The sequence below is a fragment of the Aedes aegypti genome, chromosome 3, assembly GCF_002204515.2.
Source record: "Aedes aegypti strain LVP_AGWG chromosome 3, AaegL5.0 Primary Assembly, whole genome shotgun sequence".
NCBI lineage: Eukaryota > Metazoa > Arthropoda > Insecta > Diptera > Culicidae > Aedes > Aedes aegypti.
This window is the reverse complement of record NC_035109.1, coordinates 30,944,662-30,966,390: the sequence shown is the minus strand read 5'-3', so window position 1 is coordinate 30,966,390 and position 21,729 is coordinate 30,944,662. Positions and strand designations below refer to the sequence as shown.

General features: G+C 23.0%; 1 protein-coding gene across 2 annotated transcripts in view; it reads left to right on the top strand.

Moving 5' to 3' along the window:
• LOC5577433 (inositol-trisphosphate 3-kinase A) overlaps positions 1-21,729 on the top strand; it is a 583,345-nt gene that overhangs the window by 277,604 nt on the left and 284,012 nt on the right. The window lies entirely within an intron of this gene.

The following is a 21,729-nucleotide window of genomic DNA, read 5'->3' as shown; positions in this document are numbered from 1 at the left end:
TCGATTAAATTTCTGAGGAACCAAATCGGTACTACTGATATTTGACCATGCAACGGAACTCTAGTCACATCCTTGTTTCGCTTTTAGTTTAGTCCCAGAAAAATACTAGAAAAAAGGGGCTTTATGCTAGCAGCTAAACCGAATCAAGCTAGAAAATTTGTTTAGTAATCAGAATTTACGTGAGTCCTTGAATTACCAGTACTTACAGTCCTTGTTGAGTTAATACTCATGATTGTTATCCTGGCTTCAAGTGTAGTCTCGGGACTGACCAACTCCGAGTCTTTAACCATCTGCTAGGTAAAATAGATTAATTTTCAGAAACTGGTGCAGTAACAAGGACTTTGTACCGCGAATCCTTGAATTACCAGAACATATTACCCTAGCCCGACAAACAAGATGAGACTAGAGTTCAAATTGGTAGATCTTACCCCGTAACGCACCACGAAAAGGTGATCTACCCGCGTTACGGGTTATACGGCTGCATCGTTGATGGCTGTTTTTACTGTTCTCCAGCAGTCCTCAAGAGGGGCTTCATCCAGTTCACCCTCTTCCGGTAATGCAGCCTCGAGGTGCTGTGCGTATGCCGCTGCGACATCCGATTGCTTAGCCGCTCTAGAACCGGGGCGGCCGTCGGTACCGTACGTTGTTAACGACGGAGAGTTTTGGGCGCAGTTTGACCATCACCAGATAGTGGTCAGAGTCGATGTTAGCGCCACGATAGGTCCTGACGTCGATAATATCGGAGAAGTGCCGTCTATCAATCAGAACGTGGTCGATTTGCGATTCTGTCTGCTGCGATGATCTCCAGGTGTTTCGGTATAGAAGGCTGTGCTGGAAGTAGGTGCTACTGATGGCCATATTCTTGGAGGCGGCGAAATCAATTAGTCGTAAGCCGTTTTCGTTCGTCAGCCGGTGGGCGCTGAACTTTCCAATTCCTCCTCCTGGCCAACCTGAGCGTTTAGATCTCCTATGATGATTTTGACGTCGTGGCTTGGGCAGCTGTCGTACTCGCGTTCGAGCTACGCGTAAAAAGCGTATTTATCATCATCAGTGCTTCCGGAGTGAGGGCTGTGCACGTTTACCGTGCACCCCCGCTAATTTGAACGGTACCTCATGCAAACCATCGGGGTGCATTTTTAATTTGAACATCTAGTCACTCTAGAAACATGTTTCTGGTTACCTCTTTCTCTGTTTTGTTTTGATTCTGCGTTTCGTTCCACAGTGTTCCATTTCATTTTACTCTGTTCCATGAGCTAAATGACGTTTGAACCATTTTTAATCTGAATGATGTGCAAATTAGTGGGGTACAAATTAAAAAGTGTTCAGATTAAATGTGGTCAAACCAACGGGGGTACACGGTATTATGCTGAAGTTGAAGAACTGGCCTTTAAGCCTCAACTTGCACATTCTCCCATTGATCGGCCACCACCTGATCACGCGCCTCAGCATATCACCAATCACTATAAAAGCTGTTCCCAGCTCATGTGTGTTGCCGCAGCTCTGGTAGATGGTATGGTTACCTCTAAACGTTCACACCATCGATCCCTTCCAACACACTTCCTGCAACGCTACGATGTCGAATCCGCGGTCCTTCAGCACGTCGGCGAGTATGCGTGTGCTCCCGATGAAGTTGAGAGATTAACAGTTCCACGCACCGAGTTTCCAATCGCTAGTCCCTATACGTCGCTGTGGTCTTAACCCGGTTCGTATTCTCTCGTTGATTATTCGTTGCATAATTTTTTTTTACGGTTGGCTTGCACGGCCTGACACAAACCTCTAGATTTCCGGAGTACCATTCCCCCTAAATGTTCGGAGGACCATAGTGCGCAGTTTAGCTTAGAGTCCTTCTCTGGCACTTGGACGATGATCAGCCGCCCCTGACATGGGGAACAGACGCTGTTGTGAGCCGCTCCTAACATGGAGTACAGAGGCTCCAGGTTTGCAGAAGCAAAAGCAAACCCCCCTGCTCTGTTAGCATACGACCAAAGTTCCCACCGGGGTTGGATACCCGATCTTCCCCAAGGTTACTCGCACTCCGGCCACGAGGAGGTAGGGATAGGAGTTGCTGAGCAAGAGGCTAAGGACCGCACAAACGGGTATATTTTATTCTTGCAGATACGCGAGGTACCAATGGTACGCCATGCCCAGCCATTTACCGTGCCAAAACCATCTTATACAGGGGCCATATTTTTATAAAAATTCGATGGTACATGGTACGAAAATACATTTTGCCCCAGATTTTATTATAATAATGCCATTTTCAATTAATTCAATGGCCTAAAACCAAAGAAAACAATATAAGTGAATGATAAAAATTCAGTTTTGTTTTATGGTTGTTAGGAAACATGGTATTGTTACAATAGAATCTATTGTATTTTAATAATATTTGTTATCAGGGAATCTCTATGATACTTAACGTGAAACAGTTTGGAATCATTTTCTAAGATTGCACTGAAACTTCAAAGGCACAAATCTCGCGAAGAAAGCATCCAACAACAGTGAACTTTTTATTTTGGTTTTGTGCACTAGCAGAAAGATTAAAATAAGAAGATCAGAAACGTTTGCCAACTATTTCTCCAGTTTTGTGCCTTTGAAAACGTGAGTAGGGGCACAAGGCGGCCATTCTGACGGCCATCTTTGGATTCCGAGATGTTTCACCTTAATGTAATTAATTTTACTCTGATCGAGAAAAAAGCGACCATGCGTTTCCATCCGCTCAGTAAACTCACTCGTTTCCCACCAATCACTCCTTGTGGACATGGTCACAGGTGCAGTCTGCTCTGCTTGTCAGCATCTCAGCAACCGAGGTGACGCGACACAAAAGTCGCCATTCAGGCGCATTCACGGTCGAACACCCATAACTTGGCTTGGGAAGAGCTTTGCTGAATTCACGCTTAGAATCAGTTACGCAGGGGAAGTGTATAGTTATCAGGCTTGGATTGGCAAATGGCCAAACGCATCTTTTCCACTTTAAAGGTTTTGTCAGAGTTGAATCCGAAGTTTATCTGTTGATTTATTATAGTCAAATATTTGAACATTTGGCAAAGCGTGTACTGTTATTCGTTTTTTTTTTTTTATTTATAAACAACTAGTTGGCCCGGCAAACGTTGTATAGCCACCCAGTAGGCTATTTTATAATGCTACCAGCTAAGATCAGTCTACCCAAATATGGGTAAAGTTTACCCATAATGGCCGAAAAGTGCACACACTCATTTTATGGGTAAAGTGTGTTCTACCCATAAATAAGTAAACTGCTACGATTCGAACGCAGAAGCAAAAATTAGAAAAATACGCAAAAATGAGTACCGTAAAACGGGGTAACTTTGATAGTTTTTTCGAAGAAAACTTGAATATTTATGCATGCTGTTTCAAAAATGTACAATTTATATTTTTAAAACAAGTACTGGCATCCTAGCTATCGATTACAGTCGATAGATTGGCAAAAGATTTATTATGAATGGATATATAATTTTTCATAATATCGAAAGTCGGTTTTCTGTTTCGGGGTAACTTTGATAATGGAGTAAGATTCGAACAAAATTGAATGAATAACGAACATTTGTAGGGCATTGCATACCTCTAGGCGTTTAACGTTATATGGAAATTTGTGACTTAGATTACAAAAATGGTCCCAGTTTGTGGAAATGTTTTTCGCTAAGAGATTTGAGACCGATTGCAAGTTCTATGATAACTAGGCTGTCAAAAATAAGTGGCCAACTATTCAAAACTACATCAAATAGTGACCGTAGAACAGATTGTTTGTAAGCGTTTCGAAAATGCTAAAATTGTGTATTTTTTTTAAATTCGCATAAAAAGGCTAATATGTTCTTGATTCAAATGAAAACCGCTCTTTCATGAAGTGTCATACTAATATTCTTTAGTGTTGCATTCGTTTTGCTTAACTGATTAACAGAAACTATGATATTTCGTTTAGTTTATGGTGGGTTACGCACTATCAAAGTTACCCGCATTATCAAAGTTACCCCGTTTTACGGTACTTTAATTGACTTTTTTATAGATTTAAATAATTATTATGAATTAAATTTCAGTTTTTCACTAACGTATAGATACAAACTTTATTAAAAATAAGAGATATATGAAAAAATACAGTTATATAAAGTGACAATAACAATAAAGTTTATCATGACAATTCACAACACTAACAGGTGAAATCTGCCACCACCAGGAAATTTTATGTCATTTTATTGCCTCCTAAGTATTAAACGATCCAGTGTTACTATCACCGTATCTTCGTAGAATTCCCATTCTGGAAATATATCCAGCAGGTCCATCCTTTTCAGCCGTTTCGATGCCGTGAATCTGCATATCACTGTGGAAGCTGGAAACAATTTCCGTTTATGTCAATACATTGTATATGATTGTTTTAAAGTCCTAAATTAAATGACTAAATTAAATACTTACATCATCTTTTTTCTTCTTGGACAATCTTAAATTGAATAATATATTAGATGCTGCTTAAAATAGCGATTATATCTTCTGATCGACACACTATGATTATCTACATTTCTGTTTTTTCATCCAAATATGGGTAATCGCAATTACCCATATTTGGGTAATTCCACTGAACTAATAATATGGGTGAAATCTACCAATTTTTATTGGTATATTTTACTCATATTATACGTTTTGTATATAAAACCTGTGAATGGGTAAATCAACTACCTATTATAATCTGATCTTAGCGTGTACAAAGCCTGCCATAAAAAGTGACAGCTTTATTTTTACTCGGTTTCCTTACTCTGCTGGTAAATTTTTACACGGACACGTCGGAACCAGAACGGAAAAAGAATAATTGAAATCCGTTGACCCGTGCTTAAGCCAACTCTTGACAAATAAACATCGTTGCATTATCATTCATGTAAATTTCATTGAAAATGCAGATGTAGTTAATTTTATATTATTTTTTTTACTAGTACTGGCATCCATCGCTCGTGACTGTGTTCAGCTTACCGATGCGGATTTTTGATTTAGGTGTTTTGGGGTAACATTGATCACTCATGTAAACAATAGGGCTGTTGTTAATCTCAACTGGTCGTTTCTTTGGTGAGTTGAGATGTGATGTCGCGCTACACGATAAGTTGTTTATCTGCAACAACCAGACAGCTCACCAATCCATCCCGAGGTGGATCGTGCTGACGAGACTGACACTCGATTTGAAATGATATGTTATTATTATTACTATTACTCTGCTTTTGTTTTCAAAGCAGTTCCACTTATTTTGCAACATGTTGCCGTGTCCCCAGGGATTGAATTCCTCTTGAATTTTACCAAAATCCCTTTGGGACTGTTCTGGAAATCTTGGGATTATTTCTAATAGCTCTCTAAGTTCTTCTGAAAACACCAGAAGATATTGTTCTGAGATTCTTCCAAATAATTTTATGGTATCCTTCCGGTCAGGCTTGGGAACTGTGACCACTATTAACCACAGTTCATCGTGGTTCATCGATTCTGCCAGTCAATCAAAACACAAAGCAGCAGCAGCATAAATAATCCATTTTACGAAACAGCAACACTGATGATATTGCTGTTACTTTCACACGTTACGACACCGCCTACTGTCAAATTTTCATTCATAAAATGAGCGATCAGCTGTTCAAAAATGTCTCGTAAAATGGACTATACCATCAGGCGTTGTGCTGCCAACAGGTAACACACTGCTTGACTGTTTTTGTCTCTCCACTATGACCGTTTTCGGGCAGCCATCTTGAGGTGAATGATTGAAAAAATGTTAAATAATTCAATCGCTAATATTTTGCTTGTGTTGATAGCAAGAGCATAATCATTCCGTTGCGATACATATAAACAAGTTCAATTTCATGCGGCCTTTATCGAGCAAAAATGCAAAACTCCGATAACCGGAAAAATCGTGTCACCACTGTGCTCGAATCATTTCGCATTCGGGTTTGAAAAAAATGTTGCGAAGAAGAAGATTACAGTTTTGAAGAGCCATGACATTTTTTTGTTTTGAACGTCCATGGTTTGCTTTGGATTTTGATGGTCGTGTAGGAAAATGTGAATGTCGAGGCGGTAAATGTTTGCTACAGTACATTTCCCATCTCTGACTTCCGGTATTACTTCAAGGATTTTTCTAGACATCCCCTTGTGATTCTTCTGAACAAATTTTTAAGATTCTTGCTGTGGTTTTTGCGTGTATCTCCTCGGGATTTCTTTTAAAATCCTGGACATTGAATTCTCATATATTTTTCGTCAATGTTACGGAAGTTTCTACCGAAAATCTTGATGCAATTCTACCGGATATTTTTAGAGAATTCTTCCAAAGATAACCTAGGGCTCTAATAGAAATTCTTCTGGAATTCCTCCGAACTCTGAGATTCTTCCGGAAAATGTGTCTAAGATAATTCCGGTAAAACTCCTGGGATTCTAACAAGAATGCCTCTGGATTCTAATGAAAATCATCTGAGACGTTTTTGGAAATCCTTCGGATATCGTTCAAGAATACTTTCGAAAATCATTCTTGAATTCTTCTAAAATGCCTCTGTTATTTTTTCGTCTTTATCCTTATAATACTTCTGGGACTCTTTTGAAAATCCTGTTGAAATTCTTCCGGATCCTTGGATGAAGCTTTCGGAAAACCTTATGGAATTCTTTCAGAAATTTTTCTGAGGATCCTCTGAATACTTCGTACTAATTTTTTTTTCAAATATTCTTTCATAAGTTCTTCCGGAATTACTTCCGGGATGCTTCTGCGCATTCCTGGATTTTTCAAGAAGTTCTCATGTGATTAGTCTATCGAGTATCTCCATAGGGTTGTTTCGGAAATTTTTCTGGAATACTCCTGGATTTCTTCCGGAAATATTGCTGGAAGGCTCTCAAAGGCTTTCAAAGATTCTTCCGGATTTTTTTTTATTATTATTCCTACTCTTCCGTAAAGCTTCTGAGATTCATCCGAAAATACCATATCATCCAAATCATTAAACGATGCTACCGGAAGTCCTGGGATTCTACCGTGAATCGTTTTGGTTTTCTTCCGGAAATACCAATGGGATTCCTCAGACAATAATTCTAGGACTTTTCCGAATATATTTCTGGAATTATTCTGAAAATCCTTCTGGGAGATTTTTTGGGATCTTGGGATAATTTGCGAAAGAATCACAGACAGATTTCTGAATGAATTTTGGGGGGATTTTTGGAAGAATTACTTAATGATTTCCGTAAAAATCTGAAAGAGTCTCATGAGGCTTTATGGAAGATTTACAAATATATTTCATAGTGATATCCAAGAGAATCCCAGAAGTTATGTTGGAAGAATCCCTGTAAGATTATCAGGAAATTCCTAGAATTCACTAAGACATCCGGAATAATTACCGAACATTTTCCGGAATAATTCCAGAGCGATGTTCGGAAGAGCTCCAGAAAGATTAAGGAATAATTTCAAACGGAGTTTCCGGAACTATTTCAGAGTAAATTTTATAAGAGTATTAGAAAGATATCCGTAAGTATTTCAGTGGTGTTCCAGTTCCAGAAGTTTCCTTATGGGATTTCCATTTAAATTCAAGAGTGATTGTTCTAAAATTCAAAATCAAATCAAAATTCAAAATTCAAAATTTCAAAATTCAAAATTCAAAATTCAAAATTCAAAATTCAAAATTCAAAATTCAAAATTCAAAATTCAAAATTCAAAATTCAAAATTCAAAATTCAAAAATTCAAAATTCAAAATTCAAAATTCAAATTCAAAATTCAAATTCAAAATTCAAAATTCAAAATTCAAAATTCAAAATTCAAAATTCAAATTCAAAATTCAAAATTCAAAATTCAAAATTCAAAATTCAAATTCAAAATTCAAAATTTCAAAATTCAAAATTCAAAATTCAAAATTCAAAATTCAAAATTCAAAATTCAAAATTCAAAATTCAAAATTCAAAATCAAAATTCAAAAATTTCAAAATTCAAAATTCAAAATTCAAATTCAAAATTCAAAATCAAAATTCAAAATTCAAAATTCAAAATAAAATTCAAAATTCAAAATTCAAAATTCAAAATTCAAAATTCAAATTCAAAATTCAAAATTCAAAATCAAAAATTCAAAATCAAAAATTCAAAATTCAAAATTCAAAATTTCAAAAATTCAAAATTCAAAATTCAAAATTCAAAATTCAAAATTCAAAATTCAAAATTCAAAATTCAAAATTCAAAATTCAATATTCAAAATTCAAAATTCAAAATTAAAATTCAAAATTTCAAAATTCAAAATTCAAATTCAAAATTCAAAATTCAAAATTCAAAATTCAAAATTCAAATTCAAAATTCAAAATCAAAATTCAAATTCAAAATTCAAAAATTCAAAATTCAAAATTCAAAATTCAAAATTCAAAATTCAAAAATTCAAATTCAAAATTCAAAATTCAAAATTCAAAATTCAAAATTCAAAAATCAAAAATTCAAAATTCAAAATTCAAAAATTCAAAATTCAAAAAATTCAAAATTCAAAATTCAAAATAAATTCAAAATTCAAAATTCAAAATTCAAAATTCAAAATTCAAAATTCAAAATTCAAAATTCAAAATTCAAAATTTCAAAATTCAAATCAAAATTCAAAATTTCAAAATTCAAAAATTCAAAATTCAAAATTCAAAATTCAAAATTCAAATTCAAAATTCAAAATTCAAAATTCAAAATTCAAAATTCAAAATTCAAAATTCAAAATTCAAAATTCAAAATTCCAAAATTCAAATTCAAAATTCAAAAATTCAAAATAATTCAAAATTCAAAATTCAAAAATTCAAAATTCAAAATTCAAATTCAAAATTCAAAATTCAAATTCAAAATTCAAAATTCAAAATTCAAAATTCAAAATTCAAAATTCAAATCAAATTCAAAATTCAAAATTCAAAATTCAAAATTCAAAATTCAAAATTCAAAATTCAAAATTCAAAATTCAAAATTCAAAATTCAAAATTCAAAATTCAAATTCAAAATTCAAAATTCAAAATTCAAAAATTCAAAATTCAAAATTCAAATTCAAAATTCAAAATTCAAAATTCAAAATTCAAAATTCAAAATTCAAAATTCAAAATTCAAAATTCAAAATTCAAAATTCAAAATTTCAAAATCAAAATTCAAAATTCAAAATTCAAATTTCAAAATTCAAAATTCCAAAATTCAAAATTCAAATTCAAAATTCAAAATTCAAAATTCACAAAATTCAAAATTCAAAATTCAAAATTCAAAATTCAAAATTCAAAATTCAAAATTCAAAATTCAATAAATTCAAAATTCAAAAATTCAAAATTTCAAAATTCAAAAATTCAAAAATTCAAAATTCAAAAATTCAAAATTCAAATTCAAAATTCAAAATTCCAAAATTTCAAAATTCAAATTCAAAATTCAAATTCAAATTCAAAATTCAAAATTCAAATTTCAAAAATTCAAAATTCAAAATTCAAAATTCAAAATTCAAAATTCAAAATTCAAAATTCAAAATTCAAATTCAAAATTCAAATTCAAATTCAAAATTCAAAATTCAAAATTCAAAATTCAAAATTCAAAATTCAAATCAAAATTCAAAAATTCAAAATTCAAAATTCAAAATTCAAATTCAAAATTCAAAATTCAAAATTCAAATTCAAATTCAAAATTCAAAAATTCAAAATTCAAAATTCAAAATTCAAAATTCAAAATTCAAAATTCAAAATTCAAAATTCAAATTCAAAATCAAATTCAAAATTCAAAATTCAAAATTCAAAATTCAAAATTCAAAATTCAAAATTCAAAATTCAAAATTCAAAATTCAAAATTCAAAATTCAAAATTCAAATTAAATTCAAAATTCAAAATTCAAATTCAAATTCCAAAATTCAAAATTCAAAATTCAAATTCAAAAATTCAAAATTCAAAATTCAAAATTCAAAATTCAAAATTCAAAATTCAAAATTCAAAATTCAAATTCAAAATTCAAAATTCAAAATTCAAAATTCAAATTCAAAATTCAAAATTCAAAATTCAAAAATTCAAAATTCAAAATTCAAAATTCAAAATCAAAATTCAAAATTCAAAATTCAAAATTCAAAATTCAAAATTCAAAATTCAAAATTCAAAATTTCCAAATTCAAAAATTCAAAATTCAAAATTCAAATTCAAATTCAAATCAATTCAAAATTCAAAATTCAAAATTCAAAATTCAAAATTCAAAATTCAAAAATTCAAAAATTCAAAATTCAAAATTCAAAATTCAAAATTCAAAATTCAAATTCAAAATTCAAAATTCAAAAATTCAAAATTCAAAATTCAAAATTCAAATTCAAAATTCAAAATTCAAAATTCCAAAATTCAAAATTCAAAATTCAAAATTCAAAATTCAAAAATTCAAAATTCAAAATTCAAAAATCAAAATTCAAAAATTCAAAATTCAAAATTCAAAATTCAAAATTCAAATTCAAATTCAAAAATTCAAAATTCAAAATTCAAAATTCAAATTCAAAATTCAAAATTCAAAAATTCAAAATTCAAAATTCAAAATTCAAAATTCAAAATTCAAAATTCAAAATTCAAAATTCAAAAATTCAAAAATTCAAAATTCAAAATTCAAAATTCAAAATTCAAAAAAATTCAAAATTCAAAATTATTCAAAATTCAAAATTCAAAATTCAAAATTCAAAATTCAAAATTCAAAATTCAAAATTCAAATCAAATTCAAAATTCAAAATTCAAAATTCAAAATTCAAAATTCAAAATTCAAAATTCAAAATTCAAAATTCAAAATTCAAAATTCAAAATTCAAAATTCAAAATTCAAATTCAAAATTCAAAATTCAAAATTCAAAATTCAAAATTCAAAATTCAAAATTCAAAATTCAAAATTCAAAATTCAAAATTCAAAATTCAAAATTCAAAATTCAAAATTCAAAATTCAAAATTCAAAATTCAAAATTCAAAATTCAAAATTCAAAATTCAAAATTCAAAATTCAAAATTCAAAATTCAAAATTCAAATTCAAAATTCAAAATTCAAAATTCAAAATTCAAAATTCAAAATTCAAAATTCAAAATTCAAAATTCAAAATTCAAAATTCAAAATTCAAATTCAAATTCAAAATTCAAAATTCAAAATTCAAAATTCAAAATTCAAAATTCAAAATTCAAAATTCAAAATTCAAAATTCAAAATTCAAAATTCAAAATTCAAAATTCAAATCAAATTCAAAATTCAAAATTCAAAATTCAAAATTCAAAATTCAAAATTCAAAATTCAAAATTCAAAATTCAAAATTCAAAATTCAAAATTCAAAATTCAAAATTCAAAATTCAAAATTCAAAATTCAAAATTCAAAATTCAAAAATTCAAAATTCAAAATTCAAAATTCAAAATTCAAAATTCAAAATTCAAAATTCAAAATTCAAAATTCAAAATTCAAAATTCAAAATTCAAAATTCAAAATTCAAAATTCAAAATTCAAAATTCAAAATTCAAAATTCAAAATTCAAAATTCAAAATTCAAAATTCAAAATTCAAAATTCAAAATTCAAAATTCAAAATTCAAAATTCAAAATTCAAAATTCAAAATTCAAAATTCAAAATTCAAAATTCAAAATTCAAAATTCAAAATTCAAAATTCAAAATTCAAAATTCAAAATTCAAAATTCAAAATTCAAAATTCAAAATTCAAATTCAAAATTCAAAATTCAAATTCAAAATTCAAAATTCAAAATTCAAAATTCAAAATTCAAAATTCAAAATTCAAAATTCAAAATTCAAAATTCAAATTCAAAATTCAAAATCAAAATTCAAAATTCAAAATTCAAAATTCAAATTCAAAATTCAAAATTCAAAATTCAAAATTCAAAATTCAAAATTCAAAATTCAAAATTCAAATTCAAAATTCAAAAATTCAAAATTCAAATTCAAAATTCAAATAAATTCAAAATTCAAAATTCAAAATTCAAAATTCAAAATTCAAAATTCAAAATTCAAAATTCAAAATTCAAATTCAAAATTCAAAATTCAAAATTCAAAATTCAAAATTTCAAAAATTCAAAATTCAAAATTCAAAAATTCAAAATTCAAAATTCAAAATTCAAAATTCAAAATTCAAAATTCAAAATTCAAAATTCAAAATTCAAAATTCAAAATTCAAAATTCAAAATTCAAAATTCAAAATTCAAATCAAAATCAAATTCAAAATTCAAAATTCAAAATTCAAAATTCAAAATTCAAATTCAAAATTCAAAATTCAAAATTCAAAATTCAAAATTCAAAATTCAAAATTCAAAATTCAAAATTCAAAATTCAAAATTCAAAATTCAAAATTCAAAATTCAAAATTCAAAATTCAAAATTCAAAATTCAAAATTCAAAATTCAAAATTCAAAATTCAAATTAAATTTCAAAATTCAAAATCAAAATTCAAATTCAAAATTCAAAATTCAAAATTCAAATTCAAAATTCAAATTCAAAATTCAAAATTCAAAATTCAAATTCAAAATTCAAAATTCAAAATTTCAAAATTCAAAATTCAAAATTCAAAAATTCAAAAATTCAAAATTCAAAATTCAAAATTCAAAATTCAAAATTCAAAATTCAAAATTCAAAATTCAAAATTCAAAATTTCAAAATTCAAAATTCAAAATTCAAAATTCAAAATTCAAAATTCAAAAATTCAAAATTCAAAATTCAAAATTCAAAATTCAAAATTCAAAATTCAAAATTCAAAATTCAAAATTCAAAATTCAAAATTCAAATTCAAAATTCAAAATTCAAAATTTCAAAAATTCAAAATTCAAATTCAAAATTCAAAATTCAAAATTCAAATCAAATTCAAAATTCAAAATTCAAAATTCAAAATTCAAAATTCAAAATTCAAAATTCAAAATTCAAAATTCAAAATTCAAAATTCAAAAATTCAAAATTCAAAATTCAAAATTCAAAATTCAAAATTTCAAAATTCAAAATTCAAAATTCAAAATTCAAAAATTCAAAATTCAAAATTCAAAATTCAAAATTCAAATTCAAAATTCAAAATTCAAAATTCAAAATTCAAAATTCAAAATTCAAAATTCAAAATTCAAAATTCAAAATTCAAAATTCAAAATTCAAAATTCAAAATTCAAATTCAAAATTCAAAATTCAAAATTCAAAATTCAAAATTCAAAATTCAAAATTCAAAATTCAAAATTCAAAATTCAAAATTCAAAATTCAAAATTCAAAATTCAAAATTCAAAATTCAAAATTCAAAATTCAAATTCAAAATTCAAAATTCAAATTCAAAATTCAAAATTCAAAAATTCAAAATTCAAAATTCAAAATTCAAAATTCAAAATTCAAAATTCAAAATTCAAAATTCAAAATTCAAAATTCAAAATTCAAAATTCAAAATTCAAATTCAAATTCAAAATTCAAAATTCAAAATTCAAAATTCAAAATTCAAAATTCAAAATTCAAAATTCAAAATTCAAAATTCAAAATTCAAAATTCAAAATTCAAAATTCAAAATTCAAAATTCAAATTCAAAATTCAAAATTCAAAATTCAAAATTCAAAATTCAAAATTCAAAATTCAAAATTCAAAATTCAAAATTCAAATTCAAAATTCAAAATTCAAAATTCAAAATTCAAAATTCAAAATTCAAAATTCAAAATTCAAAATTTCAAAATTCAAAATTCAAAATTCAAAATTCAAAATTCAAAATTCAAATTCAAAATTCAAAATTCAAAATTCAAAATTCAAAATTCAAAATTCAAAATTCAAAATTTCAAATTCAAAATTCAAAATTCAAAATTCAAAAATTCAAAATTCAAAATTCAAAATTCAAATCAAAATTCAAAATTCAAAATTCAAAAATCTCAAAATTCAAAATTCAAAATTCAAAATTCAAAATTCAAAATTCAAAATTCAAAATTCAAAAATTCAAAATTCAAAATTCAAAAATTCAAAATCAAAATTCAAAATTCAAAATTCAAAATTCAAAAATTCAAAATTCAAAATTCAAAATTCAAAAATTCAAATTCCAAAATTCAAAATTTCAAAAATTCAAAATTCAAAATTCAAAATTCAAAATTCAAATTCAAAATTTCAAAATTCAAAATTCAAAAATTCAAAATTCAAAATTCAAAATTCAAAATCAAAATTCAAAATTCAAAAATTTCAAAATTTCAAAATTCAAATTCAAAATTCAAAATTCAAATTCAAAATTTCAAAATTCCAAAATTCAAAAATTCAAAATTCAAAATTCAAAATTCAAAATTCAAAATTCAAATTCAAATTCAAAATCAATTCAAAATTCAAATTCAAAAATTCAAAATTCAAAATTCAAAATTCAAAATTCAAAATTCAAAATAAATTCAAAATTCAAAAATTCAAAATTCAAAATTCAAAATTCAAAATTCAAAATTCAAAATTCAAAATTCAAAATTCAAAATTCAAAATTCAAAATTCAAAATTCAAAATTCAAAATTCAAAATTCAAAATTCAAAATTCAAATTCAAAATTCAAATTCAAAATTCAAAATTCAAAATTCAAAATTCAAAATTCAAAATTCAAAATTCAAAATTCAAAATTCAAAATTCAAAATTCAAAATTCAAAATTCAAAATTCAAAATTCAAAATTCAAAATTCAAATTCAAATCAAATTCAAAATTCAAAATTCAAAATTCAAAATTCAAAATTCAAAATTCAAAATTCAAAATTCAAATTCAAAATTCAAATTCAAAATTCAATTCAAAATTCAAAATTCAAAATTCAAAATTCAAAATTTTCAAAATTCAAAATTCAAAATTCAAAATTCAAAATTCAAAATTCAAAATTCAAAATTCAAAATTCAAAATTCAAAATTCAAATTTCAAAATTCAAAATTCAAAATTCAAAATTCAAAATTCAAAAAATTCAAAATTCAAAATTCCAAAATTCAAAATTCAAAATTCAAAATTCAAAATTCAAAATTCAAAATTCAAAATTCAAAATTCAAAATTCAAATTCAAAATTCAAAATTCAAAATTCAAAATTCAAAATTCAAAATTCAAAATTCAAAATTCAAAATTCAAAATTCAAAATTCAAAATTCAAAATTCAAAATTCAAAATTCAAAATTCAAATTCAAAATTCAAAAGTAAATTCAAAATTCAAAATTCAAAATTCAAAATTAAAATCAAATCAAATTCAAAATTCAAAATTCAAAATTCAAAATTCAAAATTCAAAATTCAAAATTCAAAATTCAAAATTCAAAATTCAAAATTCAAAATTCAAAATTCAAAATTCAAAATTCAAAATTCAAAATTCAAAATTCAAAATTCAAATCAAAATTCAAAATTCAAAATTCAAAATTCAAATTCAAATTCAAAATTCAAAATTCAAAATTCAAAATTCAAAAATTCAAAATTCAAATTTCAAAATTCAAAATTCAAAATTCAAAATTCAAAATTCAAAATTCAAATTCAAAATTCAAAATTTCAAAATTCAAAATTCAAAATTCAAAAAATTCAAAATTCAAAATTCAAATTCAAATTCAAAATTCAAAATTCAAAATTCAAAATTCAAAATTCAAATTCAAAATTCAAAATTCAAATTCAAAATTCAAAATTCAAAATTCAAAATTCAAAATTCAAATTCAAAATTCAAAATTCAAAATTCAAAATTCAAAATTCAAAATTCAAAATTCAAAATCAAAATTCAAAATTCAAAATTCAAAATTCAAAATTCAAAATTCAAAATTCAAAAATTCAAAATTCAAAATTCAAAATTCAAAAATTCAAAATTCAAATTCAAAATTCAAAATGCAAAATTCAAAATTCAAAATTCAAAATTCAAAATTCAAAAATTCAAAATTCAAAATTCAAAATTCAAAATTCAAATTCAAATTCAAAATTCAAAATTCAAAAAATTCAAAATTCAAAATTCAAAATTCAAAATCAAAATTCAAAATTCAAAATTCAAAATTCAAAATTCAAAATTCAAAATTCAAAATTCAAAATTCAAAATTCAAAAATTCAAAATTCAAAATTCAAATTCAAAATTCAAAATTCAAAATTCAAAATTCAAATTCAAAATTCAAAATTCAAAATTCAAAATTCAAAATTCAAAATTCAAAATTCAAAATTCAAAATTCAAAATTCAAAATTCAAAATTCAAAATTCAAAATTCAAAATTCAAAATTCAAAATTCAAAATTCAAAATTCAAAATTCAAAATTCAAAATTCAAAATTCAAAATTCAAAATTCAAAATTCAAAATTCAAAATTCAAAATTCAAAATTCAAAATTCAAAATTCAAAATTCAAAATTCAAAAATTCAAAATTCAAAATTCAAAATTCAAAATTCAAAAATTCAAATTCAAAATTCAAAATTCAAAATTCAAATCAAAATTCAAATCAAAATTCAAAATTCAAAATTCAAAATTCAAAATTCAAAATTCAAAATTCAAAATTCAAAATTCAAAAATTCAAAATTCAAAATTCAAAATTCAAAATTCAAAATTCAAAATTCAAAATTCAAAATTCAAAATTTCAAAAATTCAAAATTCAAAATTCAAAATCAAAATTCAAAATTCAAAATTCAAAATTCAAAAAATTCAAAATTCAAAATTCAAAATTCAAAATTCAAAATTCAAAATTCAAAATTCAAAATTCAAAATTCAAAATTCAAAATTCAAAATTCAAAATTCAAAAATTCAAAATTCAAAATTCAAAATTCAAAATTCAAAATTCAAAATTCAAAATTCAAAATTCAAAATTCAAAATTCAAAATTCAAAATTCAAAATTCAAATTCAAAATTCAAAATTCAAAATTCAAAATTCAAAATTCAAATTCAAAATAAAATTCAAAATTCAAAATTCAAAAATTCAAAATTCCAAAATTCAAAATTCGAAATTCAAAATTCAAAAATTCAAAATTCAAAATTCAAAAATTTCAAAAATTCCAAAATTCAAAAATTCAAAAATTTCAAAAATTCAAAATTCAAATTCAAAATTCAAAATTCAAAATTCAAAATTCAAAATTCAAAAATTCAAAATTCAAATTCAAAATTCAAAATTCAAATTCAAAATTCAAAAATTCAAAATTCAAAATTCAAATTCAAATTCAAAATTTCAAAATTCAAAATTCAAAATTCAAAATTCAAAATTCAAAAATTCAAAATTCAAAATTCAAAATTCAAAATTCAAAATTCAAAATTCAAAATTCAAAATTCAAAAATTCAAAATTCAAAATTCAAAATTCAAATTCAAAATCAAAATTAAAATTCAAAATTCAAAAATTCAAAATTCAAAATTCAAAATTCAAATTCAATTTCCAAAATCAAAATTCAATTCCCCCAAATCAAAATTTTAATTCAAAATCAAAAATTCCAAAATTCAAAATTCAAAATTCAAAATTCAAAATTCAAAATTCAAAATTCAAAATTCAAAATTCAAATTCAAAATTCAAAATTCAAAATTCAAAATCAAAATTCAAAATTCAAAATTCAAAATTCAAAATTCAAAATTCAAATTCAAAATTCAAAATTCAAAATTCAAAATTCAAAATTCAAAATTCAAAATTCAAATCAAATTCAAAATTCAAAATTCAAAATTCAAAATTCAAAATTCAAAATTCAAAATTCAAAATTCAAAATTCAAAATTCAAAATTCAAAATTCAAAATTCAAATTCAAAATTTCAAAATTCAAAATTCAAAATTCAAAATTCAAAATTCAAAATTCAAAATTCAAAATTCAAATTCAAAATTCAAAATTCAAAATTCAAAATTCAAATTCAAATTCAAAATTCAAAAATTCAAATTCAAAATTCAAAATTCAAAATTCAAAATTCAAAATTCAAAATTCAAAATTCAAAATTCAAAATTTCAAAATTCAAAATTCAAAATTCAAATTCAAAATTCAAAATTCAAAATTCAAAATCAATTCAAAAATTCAAATTCAAAATTCAAATTCAAAATTCAAAATTCAAAATTCAAAATTCAAAATTCAAAATTCAAAATTCAAAATTCAAAATTCAAAATTCAAAATTCAAAATTCAAAATTCAATCAAAATTCAAAATTCAAAATTCAAAATTCAAAATTCAAAATTCAAAATTCAAAATTCAAAATTCAAAATTCAAAATTCAAAATTCAAAATTCAAAATTCAAAATTCAAAATTCAAATTCAAAATTCAAAATTCAAAATTCAAAATTCAAAATTCAAAATTCAAAATTCAAAATCAAAATTCAAAATTCAAAATTCAAAATTCAAAATTCAAAATTCAAAATTCAAAATTCAAATAATTCAAAAATTCAAAATTCAAAATTAATTCAAAATTCAAAATTCAAAATTCAAAATTCAAAAATTCAAAATTCAAAATTCAAAATTTCAAAATTCAAAATTCAAAATTCAAAATTCAAAATTCAAAATTCAAAATTCAAAATTCAAATTCAAAATTCAAAATTCAAAATTCAAAATTCAAAATTCAAAATTCAAAATTCAAAATTCAAAAATTCAAAAATTCAAAATTCAAAATTCAAAATTCAAAATTCAAATTCAAAATTCAAAATTCAAAATTCAAAATTCAAATTCAAAATTCAAATCAAAATTCAAAATTCAAAATTCAAAATTCAAAATTCAAAATTCAAAATTCAAATTCAAATTCAAAATTCAAAATTCAAAATTCAAAATTCAAAATTCAAAATTCAAAATTCAAAATTCAAAATTCAAAATTCAAAATTCAAAATTCAAAATTCAAAATTCAAATTCAAAATTCAAAATTCAAATTCAAAATTCAAAATTCAAAATTTCAAAAATTCAAAATTCAAAATTCAAAATTCAAAATTCAAAATTCAAAATTCAAATTCAAAATTCAAAATTCAAAATTCAAAATTCAAAATTTCAAAATTCAAAATTCAAAATTCAAAATTCAAAAATTTCAAAAATTCAAAATTCAAAATTCAAAATTCAAAATTCAAAATCAAAATTCAAAATTCAAAATTCAAAATTCAAAATTCAAAATTCAAAAATTCAAATTCAAAATTCAAAATTCAAAATTCAAAATTCAAAATTCAAAATTCAAAATTCAAAATTCAAAATTCAAAATTCAAAATTCAAAATTCAAAATTCAAAATTCAAAATTCAAAATTCAAAATCAAATTCAAAATTCAAAATTCAAAATTCAAAATTCAAAATTCAAAATTCAAAATTTCAAAATTCAAATTCAAATTCAAAATTCAAATTCAAAATTCAAAATCAAAAATTCAAAATTCAAAATTCAAAATTTCAAAATTCAAAATTCAAAATTCAAAATTCAAAATTCAAAATTCAAAATTCAAAATTCAAAATTCAAAATTCAAAATTCAAAATTCAAAATTCAAAATTCAAAATTCAAATTCAAAATTCAAATTCAAAATTCAAAATTCAAAATTCAAAATTCAAAATTCAAAATTCAAAATTCAAAATTCAAAATTCAAAATTCAAAATTTCAAAATTCAAAATTCAAAATTCAAAATTCAAAATTCAAAATTCAAAATTCAAAATTCAAAATTCAAAATTCAAAATTCAAAATTCAAATTCAAATTCAAAATTCAAAATTCCAAAAATTCAAAATTCAAAATTCAAAATTCAAATTCAAAATTTCAAAATTCAAAATTCAAAATTCAAAATTCAAAATTCAAAATTCAAAATTCAAAATTCAAATTCAAAATTCAAAATTCAAAATTCAAAATTCCAAAATTCAAATTCAAAATTCAAATTCAAAAATTCAAAATTCAAAATTCAAAATTCAAAATTCAAAATTCAAAATTGCAAAATTCAAAATTCAAAATTCAAAATTCAAAATTCAAAATTCAAAATTCAAAATTCAATTCAAAAATTCAAATTCAAAATTCAAAATTCAAAATTCAAATTCAAAATTCAAAATTTCAAAATCAAAATCAAAATTCAAAAATTCAAAATTCAAAATTCAAAATTCAAAAATTCAAAATTCAAATTCAAAATTCAAAAATTTCAAAATTCAAAATTCAAAATTCAAAATTCAAAATTCAAAATTCAAAATTCAAAATTCAAAATTCAAAATTTCAAATTCAAAATTCAAAATTCAAATTTCAAAATTCAAAATTCAAAATTCAAAATTCAAAATTCAAATTCAAAATCAAATTCAAAATTCAAAATTCAAAATTCAAAATTCAAAATTCAAAATTCAAAATTCAAAATCAAAATTCAAAAAATTCAAAATTCAAAATTCAAAATTCAAAATTCAAAATTCAAAATTCAAAATTCAAAATTTCAAAATTCAAAATTCAAAATTCAAAATTCAAAATTCAAAATTTCAAAATTCAAAATTCAAAATTCAAAATTCAAAATTCAAAATTCAAAATTCAAAAATTCAAAATTCAAAATTCAAAATTCAAAATTCAAAATTCAAAATTCAAAATTCAAAATTCAAAATTCAAAATTCAAAATTCAAAATTCAAAATTCAAAATTCAAAATTCAAAATTCAAAATTCAAAATTCAAAATTCAAAATTCAAAATTCAAAATTCAAAATTCAAAAATTCAAAATTCAAAAATTCAAAAATTCAAAATTCAAAATTCAAAATTCAAAATTCAAAATTCAAAATTCAAAAATTCAAAATTCAAAATTCAAAATTCAAAATTCAAAAATTCAAAATTCAAAATTCAAATCAAAATTCAAAATTCAAAAAATTCAAAATTCAAATTCAAAAATTCAAAATTCAAAATTCAAAATTTCAAAATTCAAAATTCAAAATTCAAATTCAAATTCAAAATTCAAAATTCAAAATTCAAAATTCAAAATTCAAAATTCAAAATTCAAAATTCAAAATTCAAAATTCAAAATTCAAAATTCAAAATTCAAAATTCAAAATTCAAAATTCAAAATTCAAAATTCAAATTCAAAATTCAAAATTCAAAATTCAAAATTCAAAATTCAAAAAATTCAAAATTCAAAATTCAAAATTCAAAATTCAAAATTCAAAATTCAAAATTCAAAATTCAAATTCAAAATTTCAAAATTCAAAATTCAAAATTCAAAATTCAAAATTCAAAATTCAAAATTCAAAATTCAAAATTCAAAATTCAAATTCAAAATTCAAAATTCAAAATTCAAAATTCAAATTCAAATTCAAAATTCAAAATTCAAAATTCAAAATTCAAAATTCAAAATTCAAAATTCAAAATTCAAAATTCAAAATTCAAAATTCAAAATTCAAAATTCAAAATTCAAAATTCAAAATTCAAAATTCAAAATTCAAAATTCAAAATTCAAATTCAAAATTCAAAATTCAAAATCAAAATTCAAAATCAAAATTCAAATTCAAAAAATTCAAAATTCAAAATTCAAAATTCAAAATTCAAAATTCAAAATTCAAAATTCAAAATTCAAAATTCAAAATTCAAAATTCAAAATTCAAAATTCAAAATTCAAAATTCAAAATTCAAAATTCAAAATTCAAAATTCAAAATTCAAAATTCAAAATTCAAAATTCAAAAATTCAAAATTCAAATTCAAAATTCAAAATTCAAAATTCAAAATTCAAAATTCAAAATTCAAAATTCAAAATTCAAAAAAAATTCAAAATTCAAAATTCAAAATTCAAAATTCAAAATTCAAAATTCAAAATTCAAAATTCAAAATTCAAAATTCAAAATTCAAAATTCAAAATTCAAATTCAAAATTCAAAATTCAAAATTCAAAATTCAAATTCAAAATTCAAAATTCAAAATTCAAAATTCAAAATTCAAAATTCAAATTCAAAATTCAAAAATTCAAATTCAAAATTCAA